The following is a 12,969-nucleotide window of genomic DNA, read 5'->3' on the forward strand; positions in this document are numbered from 1 at the left end:
GTGACTTAAAAGAAGCTCTGGGATTTACATGTTAATGAACCAAAACCTGCATTCTAAAAGATGAAAGACTTAACAATTCAGGTTTGTTCAATATATCACTGTATGACACTGTCATCTTTTGCTAAAAAGTCTGTGTCTTACAGACTTATACTCCACATCCACCTGATGAAGGAGCAGCGCTCCGAAATCTAGTGTTTCCAAATAAGCCTGTTGGACTATAACCTGGCGTTGTGTGTTTTCTAATTTCTTTCCTGCTGTTATTAGACTGCTGAATGGACCTCTAATTTCAAATCTAATGTTGATCTTGCTTTGCGCACCTCCTATGTCGATGTAAACTTGTATGCCTCGCTTTGTCTAAGTGTCCCATGATCTGTATATCATTGTTTGCTTGCAAAACAAAACTTTTCACTGTACTTTGGTACATGTGACAAATCAAATCAAAACCTCCAGTAGCGTCATTGTTAGCATGGCAACTAATCAATTTAAAGCAGATCACCTTCTCTGTTGTAGTTAGCTTTTCAACTCAGGGTCGTGTGGCTACAGTGCAGAAAAATCCATCCCATTATATGCCCAATACTAAGGGACTTCATACCCTTGCTCGGCATGGCACTAAATTCTCATGTCACATATTAAAACCCAGCCAGCATGACTTCAGTTCAGCAGAAGTTGTTTAGAATAGAAGTGTTGAAAAAGGTCACATATTTATAAATGACCAGGCTACCCAGTGTCCTCAGAAACACTGTCCGTACAAAACCCAAATGTTCCCATATTTAAACTGGACAAAGTATTTGACTCCACAGCACTACCACCCGATGTCTGCTGTGATATATAATAGAACTTTCCCAAATGTCACAGATGATAGAATAGGATCATAAAGTCCCTACAGTGCAGATAGACACCATTTCACCCATTGAGTCTGCAACAACCACCTGAACAGGATCCCACCCAGACCCATTCTCCTACCCTATCCCTGTAACCCCGCATTTCCCATGGCTAATCTTTGGACTGTGGGAGGAATCCCACATAGACACAGGGGGAGCATCTAAACTCCACACAGACAGATGCCCAAGGGTGGAATCGAACCTGGCTTCCTGGCGCTGTGGAGGGCATCCTTGGGCCAAAGAGGAATGTAGGGACTTACAAGATGACAACAGGGTTAGATAAGGTGGTTCAAATAAAAACAGCTCTCCTCATTCATTAATGATGCAAGGATTGGTGGTGAGGTTCAGATTTAAGGTTTTGGGCAGGAGAGAAATGAGAGAAAATTAACTTTCCTTTCCATGCTGCGAGTAGGACTTACCAGGAATTTATTGCTTTCAAGGGTGTTGGAAGCAAACACTTGCAATAATTTTAGAAGGAAGTTGGATAAGCAGTCAAGGGAAATGAGCTACAGAGATGGAGCGGGAGAATGAGACTGGCCACAAAGAGCCAGCACGGACTTGAAGGGCCAAATGTCATAATGACTGTATGGCTCCAATGGAAATGTTAGATCTGTATCCATTGGATTTTATAAGAATGCGAGGTGGTCTTAATGACCATTAGGAGGGAGTCACAGTAGACCCATCGGTCCAACTCGTCCATGCTGACCAAGTTTCCCAAACTAAAATAGTCCTATCTGCCAGCATTTGGCCCATGCCCCTCTAAACCTTACTTGACCAAATGTCTTTTAAATGTTGTAACTGAACCTATCTCTACCACTTCCTCTGGCAGTTTATTCCACACGAACCACCCTCTGTATGAAAAGGTTGCCCCTCAGGTCACTTTAAATCTTTCTCCTCATATCTTAAAAATATGCCAGCTAGTTGTGAACTCCCCCACCCTAGGAAACTCTGATAGAACTTGGCAGTGTAGTTGCCGAGAGGATGCTTGCACTTTGGGAGACACTAGAGCTAGAAGGCACAGTTTTAAAATAAAGCGTCTCCCATTTTAGATGGAGGTGAAGAATAATGTTTACCTCAGAGGGTGGTAATGCTTTTCCCCAGAGAATACTCACAAGACAAAGATACATGACTAACAAGGGAATCAAGAGGCATTAGAGATAGGCAGTACAGTGCAGCTGAAGGCACATCAGATCAGCCAAGAGCTTGTCAAAGCATGGCAGACCTGAGGGGCCAAATGGCCTACTCTTATTTCCTATATATCTTTTAAAAAGGATCTTTAATAGAAATATTCACAAAAAGAGGTCACATATTACTTCCCAAAGGTTTTCATTTTGGAACCATGCCCTCAAGCAAGAGATATGTGATCTCCAGCTAATCCTAGTCTTCAACTCCAGCAAGTGTTTAATGCCTCAGGATTAACACATGAGGCTTTTGGAGTATAGCTGGACTCTTCCTTTGTATTTTCAAGACAAAAAAAGGAGACTTACATATGAACAAGCAGCAGGAAAAGGCTATTCAGCCCCTCGGCCTGCTTCAACACCTAATACAATTGCAAGTGATTTAATTGTAATCTCAAGTCCCCCTTCCCATCTACTACTCACAACCTTTCAGCACCTTGCCCAACAAGAAGCTATTCACCTTGATTTTAAAAATATTCATAGACTCTGCTTTCATCACCTTTTGAGGAAGAGTTCAAAAGACTCATGACCCTCTGAGGGTTAAACGTTAAGTTAGGGATCCCTAACTTTTTTAGCCAGTGATCGCTGGAGAAATGCAGAGAGTTTTGAGGATTATCAGTGGTTTTTGCTTGCAGTGTTATTTCATGGGATGTGGGCATCACTAGCAAGGCCAGCATTTATTGCCCATTCCTAGTTGCCCCTTGAGATGGTGGTGGGTGAGCTGACTTCCTGAGCCACTGCAGTCCACGTGCAGCAGGTAAATCCACAAATGTCCTTTAGAAGGGAAATCCAGGACTTTGATCCAGCAACACTGAAGGAACTGCGATATATTTCCAAGTCAGGATGGTGAGTGACTTGGAGAGGAACGTATAGGGGTGGTGTTCCCATGTATCTGCTGCCTTTATCCTTCCAGATAGGAGTGGTCATAGATTTGGAAGTTGCTGTCCAAGGATCTTTAGTGAATTTCTTAATTCCATAGGTGGGTGGTACACACTGCTCCATTGGTGGTGGAGTGAATGGATGCTTGTGGATATACTACCAGTCAAACAACTGCTTTACCCTGGATGGTGTCGAGCTTCTTTAGTATTGGAGCTGCACTCATCCAGGCAAGTATAGAGTATTCCATCGCACTCCTGACTTGTGCTTTGTCAATGGTGGATAAAGGAGGATGCAAAGATAGAACAATTGGAGGAACACATATGTCTAAGGGTTCCAGAAGGTTACAAAGAAAGGAGGCCAGAATTGGAGGAACACAGATATTGCTGAGGATTATAGAAGGTTACAAATATCTGGAGGGAATTTGAAAGCATATCACGAAGCTCATTGCTGCAATCTCTACCTCACTGCTGTGTCAGACTTTCAACTCTGCACGAAGGGTAACCGACGTTTTAAAGTCAACCCACGTACTAACTAATCCCATTGCCTTCCTACTCATCCCAGTTCCTCTGCTTCCTTCACCCCAGTCTGCCCTGGGAGTCAAGGACAGACACCCCACAGGAATCCTGTCCTTCTGCATTTTGACCCAACTCAACAAAACAGCTACAGACCTACCTGGGTAGACCTAAGGCTGATGTACCATTTTGACTAATGTGCCCAAGACCACGTGAACACTATCCTAGTTTCCAATCATCTCAGTTCCCCATGTTCATACTGTTGTCAGAAAACAGCCACTCGAGAGCAAAGTTTCAGCGGCATTCAAGAAGAAATTTCCAATGCTTAAAGTATAGTTCAAAAGCCCAGTACATTCAGTGTCAAATTTATTCATGTGAGAATTTAAAATTCTCATCCTTGTGTTTAAATCCTTCTTCCACTACCTTAACCTATCCTACCCTCCTCCTTCCCCCATTCCCTATTTCTCTAACTTTCTCTAGCCCCCACAACCCTCAGATTTCCACATTCCTCTAAATCCTGATCTCTTGAGCATGTCATTTTCACTGCTCCAGCATTACTAGCCATGCCTTTGGTTGCTTAGGCCCCATGCTCTCAGAACCTTCTCCCTAAATCTCTCAGCCTCTTTACTCCGCACTCTCCTCCTTTAAGGCCCTTCTTAAAAACATATCAACACTCCTCTGACAACACCTTCCAAACCTGCAAAGAAAGGTAAGGGCAGCAGATACATGGAAACACCACTTTTTGCAACTTCCCGTCCAAATCTCTCACCGTCCTGATTTGGAAATATATCATCGTTCCTTCAGTGTAGCTCGGTCAAAATCCTGGAACCGCCTCCCTGATGGCATTGTGGATGCCCCTACACCACATGGACTGCAGTGGGTCAAGAAAACAGCTCACCACCACTTTCTCAAGGGGCAAGTAAGGATGGGGAATAAATGCTGGTCCAGACAGTGACACCCACATACCATGAATAACTTTTTAAAAACCTACCCCCCGATCAAACTTTTGGTCAACTGTTTTAATATCTGCCTAAGCAGTTGGGCATCAAGTGCCACATGAGAAAACTACTGTGAAAAGCTCACTATGTTAAAGGAGCTATACAAATGTAAGTTACTGTTGAGTTATACAATCTGTCAGATGTCAGTTCTACTTCAAGAGCTATTGAATTAAGAGGTATGGGACCTGGCACATATTGGCAGGCTGCCTACCCTTCTTCATTGCAAGTCTGTTATCTCTGATGCAGAAAGAGTGGCAGGAGAGCTGGCATCACCAATTAGGCCAAGTGGAGCTTCAAACTGCACAAACTCTTGCCTTGAGGGTATAATGCCACCTTCAAGACAGTGCAGGAGGCTGATGCAAGACTTGTAGGTGGCCATCTTGAGCATGCAGCCAAGCAAAGTTGAACAGGGTTCAGCCTCAGGCTATTTGACTGTGTAGGGCTTCAAATCAAGCATTTGCCTGGCAAGCACTTTGGAGCCAAAGCCATTGGGTTCACCTTCATCCCGAAAATAATTGAAATCAACTAATGATTTGTCCCTCAGTTGGTGGGTCTCACCTCAAGACTTAAAGGATTTTGGGTAAAAGTCCCATTCCAGAATCCTTGCTGACAGACTGAGCACGGCACCGAGGCAGTACTGCACTGTCAGAGGCACCATGAGACATTTAATCAAAGCCTGGCCTTTTTCCTCAAAAGGACCGAGAATGGCACCACTTCAAGGAAGAGCAGGTGAGTTCACCTCCACATCCTGGGCCAACGTTCACCCCCCAATTAACATTACCAAAACACATTATCTGGTCATTACCACGTTACTATTTGTAGCATGCACAAATTTGTAGCCTCATTCCCTATATTACAAATATTATACTTCAAAAGTACATTATTGGCTGCGAAGCTCTTGGAGAGGTCCTGACAGTCTTGCATTGTGATAATACAATTGCAAATTTTTTTCTGATTTTACATCTGAATGACTAAGCATGAAAATGAAGATTGAACTCCCTTTCTTCTCCCAAATTACCACTCCCTCCTGAAAAATACTTCAATCGTTCTCTAATAAAAGGAAAGTCCAGCTGATGCTGCAGATCTGAAATTAAAAAAAGTGCTGGAGAAACTCAGCAGACCTGGCAACATTTGAAACAGAAAAACAGATTTAACATTTTGAGTTCAATATCAATCTTTTTCGGAACTGGAGAGAGGCTGAAGGAATGATTGTTTTTAATCTACTGATGAAAGGTAGAGCGGATCACTGGAACCGATGGTGAGGATGCCCTGCTCAAAAGGCAAAGGGAGTGTTAATAGTAGGAGAGGAGCGATATAGATAAAGAATGGGTGTTAATAGGAAAAACAAGTCAGCTCTGCTGAGAGCAAACTCAAATAAAGTAGACACCAGAGAAGAGGCATTTTAATTAAAACAGTCTGAAGTTGTTGAACTCAACTGAAGGCTGTAAAGTACCTAAGGCGAAAATGCTATTCTAGCACTAGTGGAACAAACTTGGTTAGAGACAAAAAAACTGCAGATGCTAGAATCCAAAACTGACAGCCTGAAGGCTGGAAGAACACAGAAAGCCAGGCAGCATCAGGAGGTGGAGACGTCAATGTTTCAGGTATCGCCCTTCTTCAGGTTATACCTGAAATGTCGACTTCTCCACCTCCTGATGCTGCCTGGCCTCCTGTGTTCTTCCAGCCCCCTGCCCTTCTGTTCCGCCACTTGTGTCATACCTTGCTAGAACACTGCAGCTAGCCCAGGATGGAAATGTTAGCTTGACAGCAAGGGAGTTTTGTTTTTGGAAAAGCAAGGAACTAGGAGTCCAGGGTCATTTTAGCCAAAAAAGTGGATATGTTCTGCAAAGCAGTCACCCAGTCTACATTTGGTCTTGCCAATATTGAGGAGACAACACTGTGAACAGTGGACACAGCAGACTAGATTAAAATATGCACACATGAAAAGCTGCTTCACCTGGAAGGTGTGTGGGAGGGCCTGTAGACAATGAGGTAAATGGGTAAATGCTACACCTTCTGTGATCGCAGAGAAGACACCATGGAGGGGTGAAGGCAGTGATAGGGATCAGATCATGGACTCAGAGGAATACCGTCAGCGGAAGGGAGTATGTGTCTGGTGGTGGAACCCCACTGAAGGTGGCAAGGGACAAAGCTTTGAACACAAGCTAATGGCTTAAAAGGTGAGGGGGCTTACAATTAAAGAGTTGGATTAGGGTAAGGGTAAGGGCAAAGGTGTGGGTCCTCATCAACCACTAATGGGAGAGGAAAAGGGTCACCTCTTTTACCTATCCCCCAAATTTGGGACATATTCAGTGCCAAGGTCAGCTAAAAGTTGGGGGGGGGGGGGGGGGGGTTGAATACTGAGGCCAATGTTCCTCCAGTACAAGGGGACATTGATAATCATTACCCAATCTTGCAGGCTTGCCTCACACACACTAGGATCTTTGCACAGCTCCAAATAAAATCCAGCAAACTAGCGGAGAGAGGAAAAAAATTACAAAATTCACAAAACAGAGAGAGAGAGAGAGAGATTTACCATATCTGGACACTGTAAAAAGGTTCCAGGATCCTGCAGCGATTGTAGTTCTAAATGAACATGTAATCCGAAGTCTGGGTGGACAAACAGCCCCATGGAAACTGCCAGTCCCTGTCAGTCAGCGTTAAAATTCCCACATTAAAGTGACGCCGAGACAGAGTCGATAGAATCCGAAGGACCGGTCACTAATGAAGGTCCAAAGCCATCCTCCCACCCCCTCCCAGTCTTTTTTCCCTCTCTCTGCTAACACACGGGAGACATGGAGGGGGGAAAATGATGAAACTTCTTCTGGAAAAGCTTTAAGAACGCGCGCTGGATGTGGCTGTCACTTTTTTTTCTGGCATTGTTTGGAAGAAAACGGAGGGAGAAAAAGATTTTTTTTCCCTCTCTCGCTATGTCCTAGCAACGGCAGCAACACCACTCTGAGACGCCGTGCAATCACCAGTCAGCTGTGCTTTTGTAATTCAGGTCACAAGGGGACTCTGGCTGGGAGGAGAGAGAGAGAGAGAGAGAAGGGGAGGAAAGTGAGCTGGAGGTTTGGAGAGAGACAGAGAAAGGGGAGAAAAGTGATTTGGAGGTTTGGAGAGAGAGAGAGAGAGAGAAGGGGAGAAAAGTGAGCTGAAGCTTTGGAGAGAGAAAAGTGAGCTGGAGATTGGGGGGAGAGAGAGAAAGAAGGGCAGGAAAGCGAGTTGGAGGTGTGGAAAGAGAAAAAAGGGGAGGAAAGCGTGTTGGAGGTTTGGAAAGAGAAAAAAGGGGAGGAAAGCGTGTTGGAGGTTTGGAGAGAGAAAAAGGGGAGAAAAGCGAGTTAGAGGTTTGAAGAGAGAGAAGGGAAGGAAAGCGAGTTGGATGTTTGGAGAGAGAAAAAGGGGAGAAAAGCGAGTTAGAGGTTTGAAGAGAGAGAAGGGAAGGAAAGCGAGTTGGATGTTTGGAGACAGAGAGAGAAAAAAGGAAGAGGTTGTGGAATTGCTGACACAAACTGAGATTGATACTGACGTTGACATTCTCAGGGAGTGAGGGCAAGTCTACAGTCACAGACCATTCTCCCCCAACTCCATTACCACCTCCCTCAAACCCTGCAGCCACACTTGCTAACTGTTCTCGTGAGAATATAAACTGAAGGTTAGGAACAAAGAGAAATTGCTGAAGAAACTCAGCAGGTCTGGCATCATCTGTGGATAGAAAGCAGTGTTAACAGCCAGATCCAATGAACTTTTGTTCAAATTGAAAATTAACTGGGATGGGGTGGTGTCTAGACAAATCCTTAATCTATAACAATATGGACAATTGCCCTCTTACTGTTTTCTTACAGTTGCTGCAATAAAATTACATAAAAATAGACCTTCTGAATTAATATCAAAGTTTACCCTTTGTTAGAAATAGAACATATAAATTAGGAGCAAGGTTTGGGCCCGAAGCCTGCTCTGCCATCCGATGTGATCACAGCTGAAATTTTTTTTTATTAATTCATGGGATGTGCGCATCGCTGGTTAGAGCCACATTTATTGCTCATCCTTAATTGCCCCAGAGGGCAGTTAAGAGTGGACCACTGCGCTATGGGATTGGAGTCAAACAGGGCGATGCTGGAAAAGCACAACCGGGCAGACAGCATCCAAGGAGCAGGAGTGTCGATATTTTGGGCAGTAGACCTTCATCGGGAGGAGGAATACAAGCCCACCTACTCCCATATCTACCTGGACTCCACCTCCTCCCACCCTTCCTCCTGTAAAAATGCTCTCCCTTATTCCCAATTCCTCCACCTCTGGTGCATCTGCTCCCAGGAGAACCAATTCCACCATAGAACATCCCAGATGGCTTCCTTTTTCAAAGACCGCAATTTCCCCTTCCACGTTGTCAACGATGCCCTCCAGCACATCTCCTCCACTTCCCCCACACCTCCCTCCTTGAACCCCACCCTCCAACTGCAACAAGCGCAGAAGCGCGCACCCCCCCCCCCCAACCCAGTCCTCACGTTCCAGCTCACCAATCTCCTGATGTATTGCATTACCCTCTGCTATTTTCCCCACCTACAAACAGACCTCATCACCAGGGATACATTTCCCTCCCCAATGCTATCTGCATTTTGGATAAACCATTCCCTCCGTGACTCCCTTGACAGGTCCACGCCCTCCAACAACCCACCTGCCCCTCCCAGCACCTTTCCCTGCTCCCCCTCCCACTCCCCTCTACCCCCCCATCTCTGACCTATCACCTTCTCCCTTACCTTCATTTACCTATTGCATTCTCATCTACCTTCCCCCAACACCACCCCCCTCCCATTTCTCTCTCAGCCCCCCTGCCCACAAGCCTCATTCCTGTTGAAGGCCTTATACCCAAAATGTTGATTCTTCTGCTCCTCGGATGCTGCCTGATCTGCTGTGCTTTTCCACACTTTCAACTCTGGTCTCCAGCATCTGCAGTCCTCACTTTCTCCATCGCAGGAAGTGCAAAACCTGCATCCACATTTCCGTCCAAGGCCCCGAAGGATCCTTCCACATCAGACAGAAATTTACCTGGACTTCCACACGTCATCTACTGCATCCATTGCACCCCGACATGGTCTCCCTACGTCAAGGAGACAGGACGCCAACTTGCAGATTGTTTCAGAGAACATCTCTGGGACACCGCACCAACCAATCCCTCCGCCCCGTGGCTGAACACATTAACTTCCCCTCCCACTCCCACTCCAGCAAGGACATGCAGGTCCTGGGCCTCCTCCATAGACAAACCCTAACCATCTGATGCTTGGAGGAAGAACACCTCATCTTCCACGTTGGGACACTTCAACCACACAGGATCAATGTGGATTTCACCAGTTTCCCCATTTCCCCCCCCCCCCCCCCCCCCCCCCACCTTATCTCAGTCCCAATCTCGCAACTCAGCACAGCCCTCTTGAACTGTCCTAACTATCCATCTTCCTTACCAACTATCTGCTCTACCCTCCTTCCAACCTATCACTTTCACCCCCCACCTTCATCTACCTATTGCATTCCCAGCTACTTTGCCCTCATCCCCACCCCTTACAATTTATCTCTCAGCTCCCTTAGCCCACAAGCCTCATTCCTGATTATGCCTGAAACATCAACTTTCCTGTTCCTCAGGTGCTGTGCTTGTCCAGTACCACACTGTTTGATTCAGATCTCCAGCCCTCAGTTTCTCCTACAATGGGTTTGGAGTCACATGTAGGCCAGATGGAAAAAGGATGGCAGATTTTCCTTCCTCCATTCCACATTCCCAACTGACCCCCAAATATCATCAGCTACTTTGTTTATCAATAACACTATTTCTGAGGGATTGGGGAGGGAGGGATTGGGGAGGGAGGGATTGGGAGGGAGGGATTGGGGAGGGAGGGATTGGGGAGGGAGGGATTGGGAGGGAGGGAGGGAGGGAGGGAGGGAGGGATTGGGGGAGGGAGGGAGGGAGGGATTGGGGAGGGAGGGATTGGGGAGGGAGGGTGAGGGAGGGATTGGGGAGGGGGGGGTGAGGGAGGGATTGGGGAGGGGGGGTGAGGGAGGGATTGGGGAGGGGGGGTGAGGGAGGGATTGGGGAGGGGGGGTGAGGGAGGGATTGGGGAGGGGGGGTGAGGGAGGGATTGGGGAGGGGGGGTGAGGAGGGATTGGGGAGGGGGGGTGAGGGAGGGATTGGGGAGGGATTGGGGAGGGGGGGAGGGATTGGGGAGGGGGGGGAGGGGGGGATTGGGGAGGGGGGGGAGGGTGGGATTGGGGAGGGGGGAGGGTGGGATTGGGGAGGGGGGAGGAGGGATTGGGGAGGGAGTGGGGAGGAGGGATTGGGAGGGAGGGATTGGGAGGGAGGGATTGGGGAGGGAGGGTGAGGGAGGGATTGGGGAGGGGGGGTGAGGGAGGGATTGGGGAGGGGGGTGAGGGAGGATTGGGGAGGGGGGGTGAGGGAGGGATTGGGGAGGGGGGGTGAGGGAGGGATTGGGGAGGGGGGGTGAGGGAGGGATTGGGGAGGGATTGGGGAGGGGGGAGGGATTGGGGAGGGGGGGGAGGGGGGATTGGGGAGGGGGGGGGAGGGTGGGATTGGGGAGGGGGGAGGGTGGGATTGGGGAGGGGGGAGGGAGGGATTGGGGAGGGAGTGGGGAGGGAGGGATTGGGAGGGAGGGATTGGGAGGGAGGGATTGGGAGGGAGGGATTGGGAGGGAGGGATTGGGAGGGAGGGATTGGAGGGAGTGAGGGAGGGATTGGGAGGGAGGGATTGGGAGGGAGGGATTGGGAGGGAGGGATTGGGAGGGAGGGATTGGGAGGGAGGGATTGGGAGGGAGGGAGGGATTGGGAGGGAGGGATTGGGAGGGAGGGAGGGAGGGAGGGAGGGATTGGGAGGGAGGGATTGGGAGGGAGTGAGGGAGGGATAGGGAGGGAGGGAGGGATTGGGAGGGAGGGAGGGAGGGAGGGAGGGAGGAGAGAGGGAGGGAGGAGAGAGGGAGAGGGAGGGGGTGGGAGAGAGGGAGAGAGGGAGTGGGGGAGTGGGGAGGGAGTGGGGAGGGAGTGGGGAGGGAGTGGGGAGGGAGTGGGGAGGGAGTGGGGAGGGAGTGGGGAGGGAGTGGGGAGGGAGTGGGGGAGGGAGTGGGGAGGGAGGAGTGGGGAGGGAGGGAGTGGGGAGGGAGGGAGTGGGGAGGGAGGGGGGAGGGAGGGGGGAGGGAGGGGGGAGGGAGGGGGGAGGGAGGGGGGAGGGAGGGGGGAGGGAGGGGGGAGGGAGTGGGGAGGGAGTGGGGAGGGAGGGAGGGGGGAGGGGGGGAGGGAGGGGGGGAGGGAGGGGGGGAGGGAGGGAGGGAGGAGTGGGGGAGGGAGGGAGGGAGGGAGGGAGGGAGGGAGGGAGGGAGGGAGGGAGGGGGAGGGAGTGGGGAGGGAGGGAGGGAGGGGGGAGGGAGGGGGGAGGGAGGGAGGGAGGGGGGAGGGAGGGAGGGAGGGAGGGAGAGGGGGGGAGAGGGGGGGAGAGGGAGTGGGAGAGAGGGAGAGAGGGAGTGGGGAGGAGTGGGGAGGGAGTGGGGGAGGGAGTGGGGAGGGAGTGGGGAGGGAGGGAGTGGGGAGGGAGGGGGGAGGGAGGGGGGAGGGAGGGGGGAGGGAGGGGGGAGGGAGGGGGGAGGGAGGGGGGGAGGGAGGGGGGAGGGAGGGGGGAGGGAGGGGGGGAGGGAGGGAGGGAGGGAGGGGGGGAGGGAGGGAGGGAGGGAGTGGGGGAGGGAGGGAGGGAGGGAGGGAGTGGGAGGGAGGGGGGAGGAGGGGGAGGGAGGGGGGAGGGAGGGAGGGGGGAAGGAGGGAGGGGGGAGGGAGGGAGGGGGAGGGGGGGAGAGGGGGGAGGGGGGGGAGGAGGGGAAGGGAGGGGGGGAGGGAGGGGAAGGGAGGGGGGGAGGGAGGGGAAGGGAGGGGGGGAGGGAGGGGGGGAGGGAGGGGGAGGGGGGGGGAGGGGGGGGAGAGGGGGGGGAGGGAGGGGGAGGGAGGGGGAGGGAGGGGGAGGGAGGGGGAGGGAGGGGGAGGGAGGGGGAGGGGGGGGAGGGAGGGGGAGGGAGGGGGAGGGAGGGGGAGGGAGGGGGAGGGAGGGGGAGGGAGGGGAGGGAGGGGAGGGAGGGGAAGGGAGGGGGGAGGGAGGGGAGGGAGGGGAAGGGAGGGGGGGAGGGAGGGGAAGGGAGGGGGGGAGGGAGGGGAAGGGAGGGGGGGAGGGAGGGGAAGGGAGGGATTGGGGGGGAGGGAGGGATTGGGGGGGAGGGATTGGGGGGGGAGGGAGGGAGGGATTGGGGGGGGGGAGGGAGGGAGGGATTGGGGGGGGGGAGGGAGGGAGGGATTGGGGGAGGGAGGGAGGGATTGGGGGGGGAGGGAGGGAGGGATTGGGGGGGGAGGAGGGATTGGGGGGGAGTGAGGGAGGGAGGGTGGGGGGGAGTGAGGGAGGGAGGGTGGGGGGGAGTGAGGGAGGGAGGGTGGGGGGGAGTGAGGGAGGGAGGGTGGGGGGAGTGAGGGAGGGAGGGTGGGGGGAGTG

General features: G+C 51.3%; 1 protein-coding gene across 6 annotated transcripts in view; it reads right to left on the reverse strand.

The window, feature by feature from the left end:
* The window catches only part of npas1 (neuronal PAS domain protein 1), a 442,697-nt gene that overhangs the window by 386,948 nt on the left and 42,780 nt on the right, over nt 1-12,969 (reverse strand). Inside the window, exon 1 of one of the 6 annotated variants that reach the window (XM_072549365.1) lies at nt 6,985-7,197. The exons of the other annotated variants lie outside the window; for them this stretch is intronic. The gene's annotated coding sequence lies outside the window, so the exon portion shown is untranslated. Of the gene's footprint in view, nt 1-6,984; nt 7,198-12,969 lie in introns of those variants that run through there. 6 annotated transcript variants of the gene reach the window in all.

The sequence above is a fragment of the Chiloscyllium punctatum genome, chromosome 29 (assembly GCF_047496795.1).
Source record: "Chiloscyllium punctatum isolate Juve2018m chromosome 29, sChiPun1.3, whole genome shotgun sequence".
Classification (NCBI taxonomy): Eukaryota; Metazoa; Chordata; class Chondrichthyes; order Orectolobiformes; family Hemiscylliidae; genus Chiloscyllium; species Chiloscyllium punctatum.